The sequence below is a fragment of the Chiloscyllium plagiosum genome, unplaced genomic scaffold, assembly GCF_037043375.1.
Source record: "Chiloscyllium plagiosum isolate Xiang-an unplaced genomic scaffold, Cpla_swu_hap1 HiC_scaffold_46, whole genome shotgun sequence".
Lineage (NCBI taxonomy): Eukaryota > Metazoa > Chordata > Chondrichthyes > Orectolobiformes > Hemiscylliidae > Chiloscyllium > Chiloscyllium plagiosum.
Genome location: NW_028270184.1, coordinates 13,035,040 through 13,053,779, shown reverse-complemented (window position 1 = coordinate 13,053,779; position 18,740 = coordinate 13,035,040). Strand labels below are relative to the sequence as shown.

General features: G+C 47.1%; 1 protein-coding gene across 2 annotated transcripts in view; it reads left to right on the top strand.

The window, feature by feature from the left end:
• Positions 1–6,338: 6,338 nt before the first annotated feature.
• Positions 6,339–18,740, top strand: part of LOC122543886 (pyruvate carboxylase, mitochondrial-like) — a 931,966-nt gene continuing 919,564 nt past the window's right edge. The window contains exon 1 of one of the 2 annotated variants that reach the window (XM_087983758.1): positions 6,339–6,379. The gene's annotated coding sequence lies outside the window, so the exon portion shown is untranslated. The remainder of the gene's footprint in view (positions 6,380–18,740) is intronic. The other variant, XM_087983759.1, reaches the window with a different exon arrangement.

Genomic DNA, 18,740 nt, shown 5'->3' with positions numbered 1-18,740 from the left:
GTCAGTCAGTGTTAGTTTAGAGAGTGTCAGCAGAGGGAGTCAGTCAGTGTTATTATTGTGAGTGTCACCACAGTGGGTCAGTCAGTGTTAGTTTCATGAGTGTCACCACAGGGGGTCAGTCAGTGTTATTGTAGAGAGTGTCACCAGAGGGGGTCAGTCAGTGTTATCATAGTGAGCGTCACCACAGGGAGGTCAAGTCAGTGTTATGATAGAGAGTGTCACCACAGGGAGTCAGCCAGTGTTATTATAGAGAGTGTCACCACAGGGAGTCAGCCAGTGTTATTATAGTGAGTGTCACCACAGGGGGTCAGTCAGTGTTAGTTTCATGAGTGTCACCACAGGGTGTCAGTCAGTGTTATTATAGAGAGTGTCACCACAGGGGAGTCAGTCAGTGTTATTATAGAGAGTGTCACCACAGGGGGTCAGTCAGTGTTATTATAGTGCGTGTCACCACAGTGGGGTCAGTCAGGGTTTTTATAGTGAGTGTTGCCACAGGGAGTCAGTCAGTGTTATTATACAGAGTGTCACCACAGGGGGGTCAGTCAGGGTTTTTATAATGAGTGCTGCCACAGGGGGTCAGTCAGTGTTATTATACAGATTGTCACCACAGGGGGTCAGTCAGTGTTATTAGAGAGAATATCACCACAGTGGAGTCAGTCAGTGTTATTATACGAGTGTCACCACAGGGAGTCAGTCAGTGTTATTATAGTGTGTGTCACCACGGAGGGTCAGTCAGTGTTCTTATAGAGAGTGTCACCACAGGGGGTCAGTCAGTGTTATTATAGTGAGCGTCACTACGGGGGGTCAGTCAGTGTTATTATTGAGAGTGTCATCACAGGGGGGTCAGTCAGTGTTATTATAGAGAATGTTACCACAGGGAGTCAGTCAGTGTTAGTATACAGAGTGTAACCACAGGGCGGTCAGTCAATGTTATTATAGTGAGTGTCACCACAGTGGGTCAGTCAGTGTTAGTTTCATGAGTGTCACCACAGGGTGTTAGTCAGTGTTATTAGAGAGAGTGTCACCACAGGGGAGTCAGTCAGTGTTATTATAGAGAGTGTCACCACAGGGGGTCAGTCAGTGTTATTATAGTAAGCGTCACCACAGCGGGGTCAGTCAGTGTTATTATAGTGTGTGTCACCACAGGGAGTCAGCCAGTGTTATTATAGTGAGTGTCACCACAGTGGGATCAGTCAGGGTTTTTATAGTGAGTGTTGCCACAGGGAGTCAGTCAGTGTTATTATACAGAGTGTCACCACAGGGGGGTCAGTCAGGGTTTTTATAATGAGTGCTGCCACAGGGGGTCAGTCAGTGTTATTATACAGATTGTCACCACAGGGGGTCAGTCAGTGTTGTTATAGAGAGTGTCACCACAGGGAGTCAGTCAGTGTTATTATAGTGAGTGTCACCACAGGAGAGTCAGTCAGTGTTATTATAGTGAGTGTCACCACAGGGAGTCACTCAGCGTTATTTAACTAAGTGTCACCACAGGGGAGTCAGTCAGTGTTATTATAGTGAGTGTCACCACAGGGGAGTCAGTCAGTTTTATTATAGAGAGTTTCACCACTGGGGAATCAGTCAGTGTTATTATAGAGAGTTTCACCACAGGGGATCAGTCAGTGGCATTATAGTGAGTGTCACCACAGGGGGGCAGTCAGTGTTATTATAGAGAGTGTCACCACAGGGGTGTCATTCAGTGTTATCATAGTGAGTGTCACCACAGGGGGTCAGTCAGTGTTATCATAGTGAGTGTCACCACAGGGGGTCAGTCAGTATTATTATTGAGTGCGTCACCACAGGGAGTCTGTCAGTGGTATTCTCGTAAGTGTCACCACAGGGAGTCAGTCAGTGTTATTATAGTAAGTGTCTCCACAGGGGGGTCAGTCAGTGTTATTATAGAGAGTGTCACCACAGGGAGTCAGCCAGTGTTATTATAGAGAGTGTCACCACAGGGAGTCAGTCAGTGTTATTATAGTAAGTGTCTCCACAGGGGGGTCAGTCAGTGTTATTATACAGAGTGTGTCACCACTGGAGGTCACTCATTGTTATTATACTGAGTGACACCTCCGGGGGTCAGTCAGTGTTATTACAGTGAATGTCACCACAGGGAGTGTGTCAATGTTATTATGGAGAGTGTCACCACTGGGGAGACAGTCAGTGTTATTATAGAGAGTGTCACCACAGAGCTGTCAGTCAGTGCTATTATAGAGAGTGTCACCACAAAGAGTCCGCCAATGTCATTATAGTGAGTGTCACATCAGGGGAGTCAGTCAGTGGTATTATACTGAGTGTTACACAGGGGGTCAGTCAGTATTATGATAGAGAGTGTCACCACAGGGGGTCAGTCAGTGTTAGTATAGTGAGTGTCACCACAGGGTGGTCAGTCAGTGTTATTGTAGTGAGTGTCACCACAGGGGGTCAGTCAGTGTTATTATAGTGAGTTTCACCACAGGGAGTCTATCAGTGTTATTATAGTGAGTGTCACCACAGGGGGTCAGTCAGTGTTATTATAGAGTGCGTCACCACAGGGAGTCTGTCAGTGTTATTATAGTAAGTGTCACCACAGGGAGGTCAGTCAGTGTTATTATAGTAAGTTCACCACAGGGAGTCAGTCTGTGTTATTATACAGAGTGTGTCACCACTGGAGGTCACTCATTGTTATTATAGAGAGTGTCACCTCCGGGGGTCAGTCAGTGTTATTACAGTGAATTTCACCACAGGGAGTCTATCAGTGTTATTATAGAGAGTGTCAACACAGGAGGTCACTCAGTGTTATTATAGTGAGTGTCACCACAGGCGGTCAGTCAGTGTTATTATAGTAAGTGTCACTACAGGCGGTCAGTCAGTGTTATTATAATAAGTGTCACCACAGGGGGGTCAGTCAGTGTTATTGTAGTGAGTGTCACCACAGGAGATTACTCAGTGTTATTATAGTGAGTTTCACCACAGGGACTCAGTCAGTGTTATTATAGTGTGTGTCACCACAGGGAGTTAGTCAGTGTTATTATAGTAAGTGTCACCACAGGGGAGTCAGTCAATCATATTATACTTTGTGTCACTACAGGGGGTCAGTCAGTGTTATTATACAGATTGTCACCACAGGGGAGTCAGTCAGTGTTATTATAGTAAGTGTCACCACAGGGAGTCAGTCAGTGTTATTATAGTGAGTGTCACCACAGGGGGTCAGTCAGTGTTATTATAGTGGGTGTCACCACAGGAGGTCAGGCAGTGTTAGTATAGTGAGTGTCACCACAGGGGGTCAGTCAGTGTTGTTATAGTAAGTGTCATCACAGGGGAGTCAGTCAGTCGTATTATACTGTGTGTCACTACAGGGGGTTAGTCAGTGTTATTATACAGATTGTCACCACAGGGGAGTCAGTCAGTGTTAGTATTGTGAGCGTCACCACAGGGGGGTCAGTCACTGTTATTATAGTAAGTGTCACCACAGGGAGTCAGTCAGTGTTTATATAGTGAGTGTCACCACAGGGAGTCAGTCAGTGTTATTATAGGGTGTGTCACCACGGGGGTCAGTCAGTGTTATTATAGAGAGTGTCACCACAAGGGATTCAGTCAGTGGTATTATAGTGAGTGTCACCACAGGGGGTCAGTCAGTGTTATTATAGTAAGTGTCACCACAGGGAGTCAGTCAGTGTTATTATAGTAAGTGTCACCACAGGGAGTCAGTCAGTGTTACTATAGTGAGTGTCACCACAGGGGGTCAGTCAGTGTTATTATAGTAAGTGTCACCACAGGGAGTCAGTCAGTGTTACTATAGTGAGTGTCACCACAGGGGGTCAGTCAGTGTGAGTATAGTGAGTGTCACCACAGTGGGGTCAGTCAGTGTTATTATAGTGAGTGTCACCACAGTGGGGTCAGTCAGTGTTATTATAGTAAGTGTCACCACAGGGGAGTCAGTAGGTCGTATTATACTGTGTGTCACTACAGGGGGTCAGTCAGTGTTATTATACAGATTGTCACCACAGGGGAGTCAGTCAGTGTTAGTATTGTGAGTGTCACCACAGTGGGGTCAGTCAGTGTTATTATAGTAAGTGTCACCACAGGGAGTCAGTCAGTGTTACTATAGTGAGTGTCACCACAGGGGTCAGTCAGAGTATAGTGAGTGTCACCACAGGGAGTCAGTCAGTGTTATTATAGGGTGTGTCACCACGGGGGTCACTCATTGCTATTATAGAGAGTGTCACCACAGGGGAGTCAGTCAGTGTTAGTATTGTGAGTGTCACCACAGGGGTCAGTCAGTGTGAGTATAGTGAGTGTCACCACAGGGGTCAGTCAGAGTATAGTGAGTGTCACCACAGGGAGTCAGTCAGTGTTATTATAGGGTGTGTCACCACAGGGGGTCACTCATTGCTATTATAGAGAGTGTCACCACAGGGGAGTCAGTCAGTGTTATTACACAGAGTGTCACCACAGGGGGGGTCAGTCAGTGCTATTATAGAGAGTGTCACTGCAGGGAGTCAGTCAGTGTTATTATAGAGAGTTTCACCACTGGGGGTCAGTCACTGTTATTATAGAGAGTGTCCCCACAGTGGAGTCAGTCAGTGTTGTTATAGAGTGCGTCACCACAGGGGGTCAGTCAGTGTTATTATAGTGAGTGTCACCACCGGTGGTCCGTGTTAATACAGTTAAAAATCGTGAAATATAAGGTTATCATCTAACAGGTATATTCGGCAGTACTAGTCTCCGGTCAGCAGCTCTCCTTCATATTGGACTATATACTGGAGCTGTGTGATTTTTAACTTTGTCCATCATGGTCCAACACTGGCACCTTCAAGTCAGTTTCAACATGGGGTGATGGGTGGAAGGGGAGGCGGGTTGGGGGGTTTTGTCAGACTTATTCTGGTGATTGTCATAATGAAGGTTCAATTGCCATTATTTTTGTTTTGAATCTTTTTTTTCCACGGGATGTGGGAGTTACTGGCACATCCATTTAGTGCGGCATGTGGACTCAGTGGTTAGCACTGCTGCCTCACAGTGCCAGGGACCCAGGATCAATTCCAACCTCACGTGACTGTCTGTGTGGAGTTTGTACATTCTGCCTGTGTCTGGATGCTATTTGCTCGCATAGTCCAGGGATATGCAGGTTAGGGTGGATTGGCCGTGCTAAATTGCCCCATAGTGCCCAGGGATGTGCAGGTTAGGGTGGATTGGCCGTGCTAAATTGTCCCATAGTGCCCAGGGATGTGCAGGTTAGGGTGGTTTGGCCATGCTAAATTGCCCCATAGTGCCCAGGGATGTGCAGGTTAGGGTGGGTTGGCCGTGCTAAATTGCCCCATAGTGCCCAGGGATGTGCAGGTTAGGGTGGATTGGCCGTGCTAAATTGTCCCATAGTGCCCAGGGATGTGCAGGTTAGGGTGGATTGGCCATGCTAAATTGCCCCATAGTGCCCAGGGATGTGCAGGTTAGGGTGGGTTGGCCGTGCTAAATTGCCCCATAGTGCCCAGGGATGTGCAGGTTAGGGTGGATTGGCTGTGCTAAATTGCCCCATAGTGCCCAGGGATGTGCAGGTTAGGGTGGATTTGTCAGACGTAAATATAGGGTCGGGGAAAGTGTCTGGGTGGGATAGTACTTTGAGGGTTGGTGTGTACTTATTGGGCCAAATGTCCTGTTTCCACACTTTCAGGATTCTATGAATTAAAGCCCAGAGGGCTGTGCGTCTGGACTGATCTTTAGGCCAGATTGGGCAAAGGTGGCTGATTTCCTTCTAGAAAGGAAAATGGCGAATGAGGCGTGGTTTCCTGACTTATCAACAACGGTTCATGGTCATTGTTCGACTCTGAACTCTATGTTGTTATTGCTGTTCCATTGCAGCAGCAGCCGATGCGGGATTCGAACTCACTTCCCCAGAACCTGAGCCTGATGTCTGGGCTCATTGTCCCCTGAGCACCACCAAAGGGGGCGCCAGTCAGCCTCATTCACGCTCTGACCGGGGAGGGGGGCGTCACCGTCGGCTTTCCTCCCGTGACGTGTTCAGCCTCTGGTCATACGGTCAACGTCACCACGCGGGGAGGGAGGGGCCGTTGGCTGTTGCCGTGGTGACGCCGCGAGCTCTTTGACACTCGAAAGCCTTTTGAATGGCTCAGGTCACGTGTGTTTACCTCTGACCCCGCCCCTTCCTGATGGACCGCCGTCCTGACCAGTCACCGGGTGAACGACGTCACTTTCCCCCGCCTCCCTCTCATCCCCCCGCCCACCGACAGACGGCCGGTCTCGCCAATGGGAGGCGACGGCGCGGGCTCTCGGCCAATGAGGGAGAGCGAGGGGGGCGGGGATAGCCTGCGCACGTGGTTCCTACCCTCGGTGGGTTCGGCTTGTCGGGGGCAGGTCGGAGTGCGCGGCGTCTCCGCTGTCGGCGGTTGAGGTAACGCGCAGGGCGTTCGGGCACCTCCGGTCGTGGGGCGAATTGCTGCCGGGCCGCCTGCGGCGGTGGGGTGGTTTAATGCAAGCCGAAGCCTGACTGTCCGGTTTTGGGGTGTATGTGGTATACCGCGGGGGTGCGGCCCTCTCCCCGGCCCCGGGATCCTTGACCCCGCCCCCTTTCCCTGCTCGAGGAAAGTTCACCTGGAGTTTGCTGCAAGAGCTGCACCTCTGTCCTGGTCTTACTGCATTCCTGATCACATCCCATCGCATTCCTGATCAACTCCCAGTCCATTCCTGATCAGGTCCTGTTGCACTCCCGTTTTGCCCCCAGTCCATTCCTGATCAGGTCCTGTTGCACTCCCGTTTTGCCCCCAGTCCATTCCTGATCAGGTCCTGTTGCACTCCTGTTTTGCCCCTAATGCATTCCTGATCAGGTCCTGTTGCACTCCCGTTTTGCCCCCAGTCCATTCCTGATCAGGTCCTGTTGCGCTCCTGTTTTGCCCCCAGTCCATTCCTGATCAGGTCCTGTTGCGCTCCTGTTTTGCCCCTAATGCATTCCTGATCAGGTCCTGTTGCGCTCCTGTTTTGCCCCTAATGCATTCCTGATCAGGTTCTATTGCACTCCTGTTTGCCCCTAATGCATTCCTGATCAGGTCCTGTTGCACTCCTGTTTTGCCCCTAATGCATTCCTGATCAGGTCCTGTTGCACTCCTGTTTTGCCCCTAATGCATTCCTGATCAGGTCCTGTTGCGCTCCTGTTTTGCCCCCAGTCCATTCCTGATCAGGTCCTGTTGCACTCCTGTTTTGCCCCTAATGCATTCCTGATCAGGTCCTGTTGCACTCCCGTTTTGCCCCCAGTCCATTCCTGATCAGGTCCTGTTGCACTCCTGTTTTGCCCCTAATGCATTCCTGATCAGGTTCTGTTGCACTCCTGTTTTGCTCCCAATGCATTCCTGATCAGGTTCTGTTGCACTCCTGTTTTGCCCACCAGCCCAATTGCATTCCTGGTCAGATTTGCTTTTTGATCAGATCCAATCTGATCCTTGTCCAGCCTGGATGTGGAGTTAACGTATACCTTTCCTAATGCTGATGTCAGGGTATATCTGTATTGAATCCTGCTGCAGTCTGATATTAACCCTGTACTGGTTCAATTTTGTCCTGATGCTGATCTACGTGGTCTTGACGTTAGTCCTATTTGAGACGTCGTGTTACCCTGGTTCAGCTAGGTTGTTGTGAGAGGGGGTTAACAAAGATTCCACATGACAGTACTACTTTTCCTGACTGCCTCAGTGCTTACAGGCTGCATTTGTGACATCGAGGATTGGAAGACCTGTAATTTCCTCCAGTTCAACTGAAATCAGTGCCTTCAGCCTCTGCCACAAACTCTCCTCCTCGCACCACTAATTCTAACCCCAGTCTGAGACTGAGGTTAGCTGCTTCGCAGACTCACTCATTTTACCACTCCCCTACACCCCCAACTGCCCGAAACCCTTTATCACTGTCTAAAGCCCCCTCCTCTGCGATACCATTTACATCGGCGCTTCCTCATCTGCTGCTGAAGCCCTCACCCTCACCCTTGGAACGTGGACAAAAATGGTGTTTCGCATTCCTGACCCGCACAGAGTCCCATTCAACGATTGACACTGTGCTGGACATCTATGTTGAGTCATGACTGACCAATCCTTGGAGATTTAAAATTAGAATCCCTCTGCCTCTCTGCAAAACTACTGCGGGTGTTGCAATGGTCCTGGAATACTCGGTGCTTCTAAGTCTTCTGTGCGGTTTTGACCTGCTTATTTATGGAAGTCTGGAACTCTGATTGGAGCGGGGAGTCACAACCTAAGTTTATTTCTCAGCCTGTGGAATTTTCCGTCACAGAAAATGGTTGAGGGCGAGACATTAAATGTTTTCAAGGAGGAGGTGGATGTAGTTCTTGGGGCTGAAGGGTATGAGGGAGAAAGTGTACTGAGATGGATGATCAGCCATGATTGTATTGAAGGGTGGAGCAGCCCTGAGGGGCCAAATGGCTTACGTACTCTCTGTATACACATCTGATGCAGTGGAGAGAAAGCTCACCCCACTGATGTCTGGCTTTCGTGGGGTTGATGAAAGTTTGCACAGATTGGTCTTGCATCCATTGGAGAGTTTAGAAGAATGACAAACTATCTTGTTGAAAGAGATGGAGTTGACTGGGTGGACATTGAGCGGTTCCCTCCCACCTCGCCCCCTCAAACGTCCACCCAGCCCTCCAGGAGAGACAAGAACTGGGGCACAGTTTAACCATGAGAAGGTCTCCTGTTTAAGAGAGAGAGAGATGAGCAGGAATGTTATCTCTTGGAAGGTCCATGGGATCCTCTTCCCCACAGAGTGATGGAGATGTGCCCATTGGATGTTTTTAAAGTGGCAGGCGATATGTGATAGACTCTTGCCCAAAAAGGGAGTCTATCAGGAGTGGGAGGGAATGCAGAGTCAAGGCTACAGTCAGATTAGCTCTGCCTGTATTGACGGTTGCTGGAGGCGCAAGGGGCTGAATGGCCTCGGAGTTTGTGCATTTTGACTTCTTTTCCCACTTTTAGCCACTTTGATCCCACTTAGAAGAATTCAGTTCCTAAACCATAAAGCCTATTTATTTCTCAGGGGTTACCCCACCTCGTGTTTCCACCCCAGTGCCTCATCACAGTACCATTGAGGGGGAGGGGGGATGTCCATGTGAAACATGTTTATTGCCTGAGAAGCTGAGACAGAGGACCTGGATTCAGCGAGCAGAGCACAAATCTACCAAATATAGCCGTCTTTGAATCCTAGAAATACTTGCTGTCTGAGGAATAGTTTTGAAGCACTGCTCTGATTCTGCTGGCAGCCAGTTCGTCCCAGTCCTCTGCAAGGGGAAAGTGCTGGTGCAGTGATGAGGGTCGTCACCCAGAGAGTGGTGAATCTGTGGAACCCGTTGCTGCGGAAGGCTGTGGAGGCCACGTCATTGAGTATTTTAAGATAGTGATAGGTCCTTGTTTAGTAAGGGGATCAAGGGATATGGGGAGAAGGCAGGAGATTGGCTTGAGAAACATATCCACTCCGATCAATTGTGAATCAAACTCAATGGGCCGAACAGCCCAATTCTGCTCCCATATTTTATGGTCAGTGGTGGAAAAGTCACTGGACTAGTAATCCAAAGGTCTGGGCTGATGTTGTGGGGACACTTTTTAATGTCCCACCAATCAGTGAGTGGTAATTTGCAACTAAAAGCTAGCCTCGGGGTGACTGGTGTTCAGTTTTGGTCTCCTTGCTATAGGAAAGATGTTGTTAAAACCTGAAAGGGTTCAGAGATGATTTACAAAGATGTTATAGGAGTTGAGGTTTTGAGCTAAAGGGAGAGACTGAGTAGGCTGCAGCTGTTTTCCCTGGAGCGTTGGAGGCAGAGGGGTGACCTTCTAAAGGTTTGTGAAATCATGAGGGTCATAGATGTGGTGAATTGCCACGGTCTTTCCTGAAGGTAGGGAAGACCAAAACAAGAGGGCATAGGTTTAAGGTAATGAGGGGAAAGGTTTACAAGGGACTTAAGAGGCAGCGTTTTCACTCCGAGGATGGTGCGTGTATGGAATGAACTGTCAGAGGAAGTGGTGGAGACTGGTACATTTATAATATTTAAAAGGCATCTGGATGGGTACATTAATAGGAAAGGCTTACAGGAATATGGGCCAAATACTGGTAAATGGGACGAGATTAATTTAGGATATCTGGTCGGCATGGACGAGCTTCTGTGCTGTACAACTCTCTGACTCAAATTGTTGACTGTTGGGGGAGAAAAAACCCATTTCACAGCCCTTTGTGGAAGGAAATTTGGCAATCAGACACACAGCGGTCTGATTGACTCCTGAATGCTCTCAGAAATGGCCGATTAGCCAGTCATTGGTGCTACAAGCTGTAAACGAAAGGAACAAAACTGGAAACGACAATGGCAAACACAGCCCTGTGGCCCCTGCAAAGTCCTCCTATGTAACTTCTGTCAAAATTGGGCTGATTCTCCCACAGACAGATTAGGCAACAGCCTGACATAAGAAATTGTTGGATAAGCTCAATATCTGCCTAACCCTAACCCTCACCCTATCCCTAACCCTGACCCTAACCTTGACCCTGACCCTGACCGCAGCATCTGTGGAGAAAAATCAGAGATAACATTTTGGGTCCGGTGACCCTTCCTCTGAACCGTATCAGAAACGTTAACTCTGATTTTGCTTCACAGATGCTGCCAGATCTGCTGAGCGTTTCCAGCAACTTCTGTTTTTGTTCCTGATTTACAGCATTTCTTTTGGTTTTTAGTCTGACATAAGACCTCTCATTCAACAGCACCATGATGTGGACCAGGTAGAAGGACAGGGGCACCAGATAGATGGGAATGGCAGTGCCTGCAGGTTCCCCTTTGAGGCATGCACACCTCTGGCTTGGAAATATATTGGCTGTTCCTTTACTGTGGCTGGGTTAATCTCCCAGAACTCTCTCCCTGAACTGCACTGTGAGTGTACCTGCACCACACGGAAGGCAGCGGTCCAAGGTTGGTGGCAAGCCGTCATCATCTTGAGGGGCAATTATGGATGGGTTATAAAGGCTGACCCAGCCAGCTACCCTTGATCGAACTAAAATAAAAATATCTTTTCAAAGGCCCTATTGCTATCTGACCATGCCATCCCCACAGGTAGTGTGTTCCTGATATAAAAACCTTTTCTCATTGATGGACAAAGGGGATCAATCTTACCTAGGATGGCAGGCATAGGAGAGTCAGAGGAGGCAATGATCTGGTGGAATTATCACTGGACTGTTTATCTGGAGACCCAGATAATGTTCTGGGGAACAATCAGAATCGAGAGGGCAAAGATACTCCGCAAACTATTAGGATTGAGGGCTGACAAGTCCCCCAGGGCATTAAAGGAAGTGGCAGCAGAGATAGTGGATCCATTGGTTACAGTATTCCACAATTCCCTGGATGCAGGAAAGATTCCAGTGGATTGGAAAACTGCTAATGTATTCAAAAAGGGAGGGAGGGAGGGAGGAAAAATGTGAGAAATTACAGGCCAGTTAGTTTAACATCTGATGTTGGGAAAGTGTTAGAATGAGTTGTCAATGAAGCAATATCAGGACATTTGGGAAGTCAAAACGCTGTCCATCAGAGTCAGAATGGTTTTTTGAAGGGCAAAACATGTTTGACTTGTTTGCTAGAGTTCTTCGAAGATGTAAAAAGCAAAGTGTAAAATGGGGGTCCTGTAGATGTAATTTATTAGATTAGATTAGATTACTTACAGTGTGGAAACAGGCCCTTCGGCCCAACAAGCCCACACCGACCCGCCGAAGCGCACCCACCCAGACCCATTCCCCTACATTTACCCCTTCACCTAACACTACGGGCAATTTAGCATGGCCAATTCACCTAACCTGCACATTTTTTTTTTGGACTGTGGGAGGAAACCGGAGCACCCGGAGGAAACCCACACAGACACGGGGAGAATGCGCAAACTCCACACAGACAGTCGCCCGAGGCAGGAATTGAACCCGGGTCTCTGGCGCTGTGAGGCAGCAGTGCTAACCACTGTGCCGCCCTCTGGAAGGCAATTTGATAAGGTGCCACACAAAAGGTTAATTCACAAGGTTGGATCATACGGGAGTGGGATACTTTATTAGCTTGGATAGATGACTGGCTGCTGGACAGAAGATAAGTGAGTTTATGGTCAGGATAAATGTTTTTTTTTCTGGATAGCAAGAGGTAACTAGTGGGGTGCCCTGGGGTTCGGTCCTTGAATCCCAGCTATTTATAATCTAATTAACGAGTTGGATATAGAGACAGAAGGCCAAATTTGCAGATGACACAGAAATATATGGGATGGTAAATTGCAGTGAGGAAATAAGAACCTTACAAAGAGTGTGCCAAAGTGTGGCAGATGGAGTTTAATGTGGATAAGTGTGAAGTCATACACTTAGGTCCCCTTCCTATTTTTTCAACCAATTATCTAAATGGAGAGAGACTTTCGGATGCTCTGGTGCAGAGGGATCTGGGTGTCCTTGTTCATGAGTCACAGAAAACTAGCATGCAGGTACGGCAGATAATAAAGATAGTGAATGGAACGTTGGCTTTTATAGCTAAAGGAAGAGAATATAAAGATAAGGACGTAATGTTGCAACTATACAAGGCACTGGTGAGACCGCACCTGGAGTACTGTGAGCCGTTTTGGTCCCCTTATTTGATGAAAGATGTGGTGCCACCGAGTTTTGAGAAGGTTTGTAGCTCCGGTTGGGGTTCTGGATGTACGTTAGCTCGCTGAGCTGGAAGGTTCGTTTTCAGGCATTCACTACCCCAAAGTGTAGTGGATGCTGGGACAGTGAGTAAATGTAAGGAGGAGTTAAACAGCTTTATAATTGGATAATGGGTTGAAGGGTTATGGGGGTGAGGAGCATGTCAGCCATGATCAAATGGCGGAGCAGACTCGATGGGCTGAATAGCCTAATTCTGCTCCACACCTTATGAACTGAGTTCCGATCTCACCCCGGCAGATGGTGGAATTTGAATTCAATAAAAAATAATCTGGAATTATGAGTTTAATGATAACCATGAAACCATTGTCAATTGTTGGAAGAACCCACCTGGTTCACCAATGTTCTTATAGGGAAGGAATCTGCCACCCTAACCTGGTCTGGCCTACATGTGACTCCAGACCCACAACGACGTGGTGACTCTTAACTGCCCTCTGGACAGCTAGGGATGGGCATTAAATGCTTGCATAGTCAGTGACGTCCTCGTCCCATGAAAGATTTTCAAAAATCAAGAGTTATGGGTGGGAAAGTGGGCGCGAGGAATGTCAGATCAACCATAATCCTATTGAATGGTGGAGCAGGCAGGAGGGGCCAAATGGCCTACTCCCATTCCTTCTATTTATGGGCTTCCAGCTCTGTATCCGGACTTGGCGGCTTCTTGAGACCACCATTTTATCATCCCATCAGCTAGATTGCGTGCCTGGAACGTGGCTTGAGCTTTCTACCATCTCCGAGGTGAAAGTGGCTTCACTGGTGCCGAACTCTTTTGGGTTTTCTCATAGCAGGGATTTCATGTGGTATCACAAGTAAACGGACCCCTGATCTCCTATTCCTATTGATCACCAGGGCAGAACTGAGCAGCGTTCCCTGCTGCACCAGTGGGTTTTTTTTAAAAGAAAAGCTGCAGTTCTCAGTTGTCTGTGAAGGTTTCAGAGCGATTTAAAAAGTACAAAAGCAGCAAGAAGTGAGGGAAAAGAAGTTTTGCTTAATCTGATTGCAGTGAATTAATTCTGAGCATCAAGAGGGGCACCTTAAGTTCAATTTCTTGTTTGGATTTAACCTCCAGCTTTCAGATGAAGTTTCACTGCCTTCAGATTGCCGAGGTCTGTGAGATTATGAGCCTGTGTATCTACCCAGTCGTGTGAGCAAGCAATAGTGTTGCAAGCTTGCTTACATTTTGTGTACATTTAGGTTTTCTGATAAGATCCCTCTACCCCAGCATTTTCTACTCAAATGTTAATTAAAGGTAGGGCCCTGGATAGAATTGAAGAACAGAGGGACGTAGGGGTGCAGGTATATAATTCCTTGAAGTTTGCGTCACGTTTAGATAGGGTGGTTAAAATAGCGTTTGGCACGCTCGTCTTCATTGCTCAGTCCTTTTGAGTTATAAAGAAAGGCTGGATTGTTTTTCACTGGAGCATAGGAGGTAGAGAGGTGACCGTATAGAAGTTTGTGAAATAATGAAGGATTAGACAGTGTTATTGGTAAGTGTCTTTTCCCCAGGATAGGGGATTTCAAGACTGGGGGCATATTTTTAGGGTGAGAGGAGAGAAATGTTAAAAAGGCAGGAGAGGCAAATATTTTACAGAGTAGCTTGTGTGTGGACTGAACTCCCTGAGGATGTGGATATCAATGTTTGGAAGTTGTTGCCTAATACCGTCAAAATTGGCCGTCCTCCAATTTCGAACTTTGACTTATGGATCTGGTCTATCCTTTTTCATCGCTATTTTGAAACTAATAGCTTTATGGTCCCTGGCCCCAGAGTGCTCTCCCACTGACACCTCAGTCACCTCCCCTGTCTTCTATCCCAACAGTAGGTCAAGTTTTGTTCCTTCTGTACAGGAAATATACAAGACCATTACAGGCAAGTCAGAAAAGGCTCACTCAACTGATAGCTGGGGTGCCGGGGTGAAGAATGGTTGAGGTCGATATCCTTTGGAGTATCAAAGAATGAGAGAGCCCCTTACTGAAAAACGCAAGACCCTGAGCTGACTCAGTGAGGTAGAAGTTGGAAGGATGTTTCCCCTTGTGGTGTGAACCAGAACTTGGTTGGGGGGGGAAGGGGTACAGTTTAAACCGAAGAATATATCATACACCCTGCTTAAGATGCTGATGAGAATTCCTGAGAGAACTTTCCTCCCCAGAGACTGGGGTAAGGGGTGGTGCAAGGTTGTAAGGTAGATGGATCCTGGACTAACCAAGGGGTAAAATGGGAGTTGGTGAGAAAGTGGAGTTGAGGCCGTTGTCGGATCAGCCATAATCTGATCCATGGTGGAGTAGGCTGGAGGGGATGAACGGCCAACTGTCTGCTTTAATCAGTGTGTTCCAAGGTCCCTGAAACTTGGTGACCCGGTCTGAAGATCTTATTATGAGTTTCTGGGAAATAACAGCGCACTATGTTTGGAAAAGCTATGCATATTGCTTTGGGCTTGATACCCAAGTAAGGCAAGTACATTTTGAAGTCCACCAATATGGAAAACAGTGGTCGGTGGAGACTGACATAAAACATGGTTCCAGACAACAGTTATGAAATCTTGCTGTGCTATTCCCTTGTATAAGGTAGCACATACTCGCACAGCAGTGATTGGAATCCTGCTGTGCTCTCGTTCTCGGGCTGCTCATCCTCTCGGATTCGTCAGGTGTATTTTGGAGCTCAGCAGTGAGCTGCTCGTGGCTTGGGATGGGGGAGAACTTTGTGCGGATGGTTTGTGTCGTCATGGCCGTACAATCCTGGGCTGTAGATAAACACGCTGCTAATGGCAGACACTGTCCAATCTTCAATCCCCAGGGAGCAGCTGAGAGAATAGTACTCCAGTGTAATTTAAGCAGTTAAAATCTGTGCAGTGTGAATTGATAAGCAAAGCATACTGTACTTTGCAGTAGTGTCCAGTTTCAATAATTGGGGCGAGAGAGATAGTGTCATTTTTGCTATTCTTACTTCACTTGTTACTTTGGGTCTTCATTTGCTTGGATTGGTCAGGAGTTCTTCTCAGCGCAGCGACTGCTACAAGGGATAAAGGATTCCCTGGTCACTGTTAGAAAAAGAACAGGGGTGCTTTCCCAGTGTCCTCGGCCAATAGTCTTCAAACGACAACGCTAACTCAGATGATCTAGTCTACAAGTAATCATTTGGTAGTATGTGACTTAGAAAAGAGATGCAAAGTCAAAGCTTTTTATCTTGCGCTCTTGCATCCCAAGCATCAGGTTTGGGATGGAAGAAACCAAATTTGGAAAGGGAGCAACAATTTCCACAGCAGGAGAGGAAGGTGCTGCTTGGTTTGGTATGGAGATGATGCAGGAACTGTTAATTGTCAATCTACTTACCTGAGCAAAGACAGAGCAAGCTGGTAGTCTCTGATTGGTCAGGATGTTGCCATGGAGAAATGCAGCCGGAATTGCTGTTCCCTTAAGCCCTACCTGGCTGAGAAGTGTGGCATGTACAAGATCCTTTTGCCCAAGCAGAGCAAGGTCCTGTGTCTGAATGTGCACATGAATTACACTGTGAACCTGACTGATAATCGTAAATGATCTGGATGTCTCCTTGTTGCTATTTGTGGGAGCTTACTGTGTTTCTGGGCTTCCTACATTACATTGGTTATGGCAGGCATCAGCTGGAAAAGACTCTGGCACTTCCCAAGGCAGTGAAAGGTGCTCTGGAAATGTTAGATCTTCCTTTGGGTGGCACACTGGTCAGCACTGTTACCTCAGTGCCAGGAGCCCTGTGTTTGATTCCAGCCTTTGGGGACTATGCGTGGAGTTTGCACATTTTCCCTGTCTGTGTGGGTTTCTTCCAGGTGCTCCAGTTTCTTCCTGTAGTCCAGAGATGTGCAGGTTGGGTGGACTGGCCAAGATGAATTGCTCATATTGCCCAGGGATAGAGTTAGAGTCATAGAGACGTACAGCATGGAAACAGACCCTTCAGTCCAACTCGTCCATGCCAACCAGATATCCTAACCCCATCTAGTCCCATTTGTTAGCAACCGGCCCATATGCCTCCAAACCCTTCCTATTCATAATACCCATCCAGATGCCTCTTAAATGTTGTAATTGTACCAGCCTCCACCACTTCCTCTGGCAGCTCATTCCATACATGTACCACGCTCTGCGTGACAAAGTTGCCACTTAGGTCTCTTTTAAATCTTTCCCCTCTCACCCTAAACCTATGCCCTCTGGTTTTGGACTCCCCCATTCCAGGGAAAAGACTTGTCTGTTTATCCTATCCATGCCCCTTATGATTTTGTATGTGCAGGTTAGGTAGATTAGTCATAGTAAATGTGGGTTTACAGGGCGAGGGTTGGGGGTTGTGTGTGGGATGCTGTTTGGAAGGTTGGTACAAATTTGAAGGGCAAATGGCGTCTTTTTGCACTGTAGGGATTCTGTGATTCTTTTACATATTGTTTTAAGCTGCCTAATATCGTGTGAGCGAGGATGGTGCATTTTGCGTTTGCTACCAACTTGTCCACCCCAGAGTGTAACTGCTGCTGGTCAGTTCACTTCAAGTTCAGTTTTGTTGAGGAAAGTGTGTCATTGTTCAGCTTGTAATCCCATAGCCCCGTGATGAAACTTGGCATTCAGTATAAAGCAGTCTCTTTGTAACATGACTTGGAGCAATGTGATCCTGCCTTTATGCTCAAAACTCCTTTTTCCCAAAAAAAAAATCATTTGTACTGCTTCATGGAGAGAGTCACTTGATTGAATGAGAGCTGTTTGTGTAGGGAAAATGAGAGGTGTGGAGATGGTGGTGTGTGGAGAATTCTTGTGGTAGTTAGCCGTGGCAAAATTCCAAATGCGTTCATGGAATTTTCCTCGGGTGTTTTTAATAAAATTGCAATGCTTGAGACTTTTACTGAAATCTTGGCACTGACAGAAGTGTGTGACTACACAAGATGTGTGTATTGCGTAGTTGGCCAAAATGCTTTTTCTGTAATGTATGCATTAAATGGAGGTGCTTTCTCGACTTTGAATGACCAGTTCTTCAAAATAAGAATCCAAAAACCAGCCTTTACTTGAATAGATTTATTTACAGTGTGAAACATTTTAGGTATGTAACTCCTAACTCCGCCTTACTCTTCTGTTTGTGTTTCCACATGTGCTCAAGTCACCTTCCAACCCCATGTCCTCTACCTTAATGTACTTAACATTCAGTTGGTATCAATATCAGCTGAAGTATGATCCAGTGTTACACAATTGCCCTTCCTTGGGAAACCAAAGATGACCCCTGCCACCTTGAAGCCGTCACCCCTTTGTTAAGATGCAGAGGTCGAACCCCTCTGCTAATTACAACTAAGACACCCAGAAAAGTTTACACATTTGTGAAAGAAAACCCCTGAATTCCACTGCTTCACGAAAAAAACGAACAATTTATTTTCTTAATTCTAGCGGTGAGCACTAAACAAAAGCTATTAACAAACCCGAGCCCCTTTTTCTCTTAACTAACTCTGACCCCAAGTCTATAAAAATGCTGCTCCGGTAACACAATCATTAAACATTAAATCAGCTTAAAGTCAATACAGTTTCTTGTGCTGTCTTCCTTCCGTCTTTCCAATTCTGCTGTCTTCCCCCGGGTCGTCATCTTAGTTTTTACTGCGAGTGTCTTTGTATACAGTACCTTTAATAGATGCTGCCGTCTGAGAGGTTTCTTTTGAGCACAAGATGTTTATTTCTTCAAATGGCTCTCGTGTTTGATGGGCTCTGACTAATTTTCAAACTGCCCTTCCTTTTCATGTCCCAAAGATTTGTACCTTTTCATTGGTCCGAGGTTGTCGGTACAATAAAGTCCAAATTCAATTGGTTTTTGGTATCCTGGGCATAATTTAAATTAGTTGGTTAAATTCCAAGCCTTAACATCAGAACGCAACCCCAAGCTGATTGTTGCATATCTCTGCAGCTGTCAGCTAGTCACAGACACATGTGCTGGCCCGATCTCTCAGCTCAGGAAAGGCACCTCTCTCTGAAAGTGACCATAGACTGTTTCGACTTTGTAACACCCCCTTCGGCCCCACGTTTCTCCCTGCTTATTGATTTGTTTCGGCTCCGAACTCTACATCGACTTTCCCTGAGCTCAC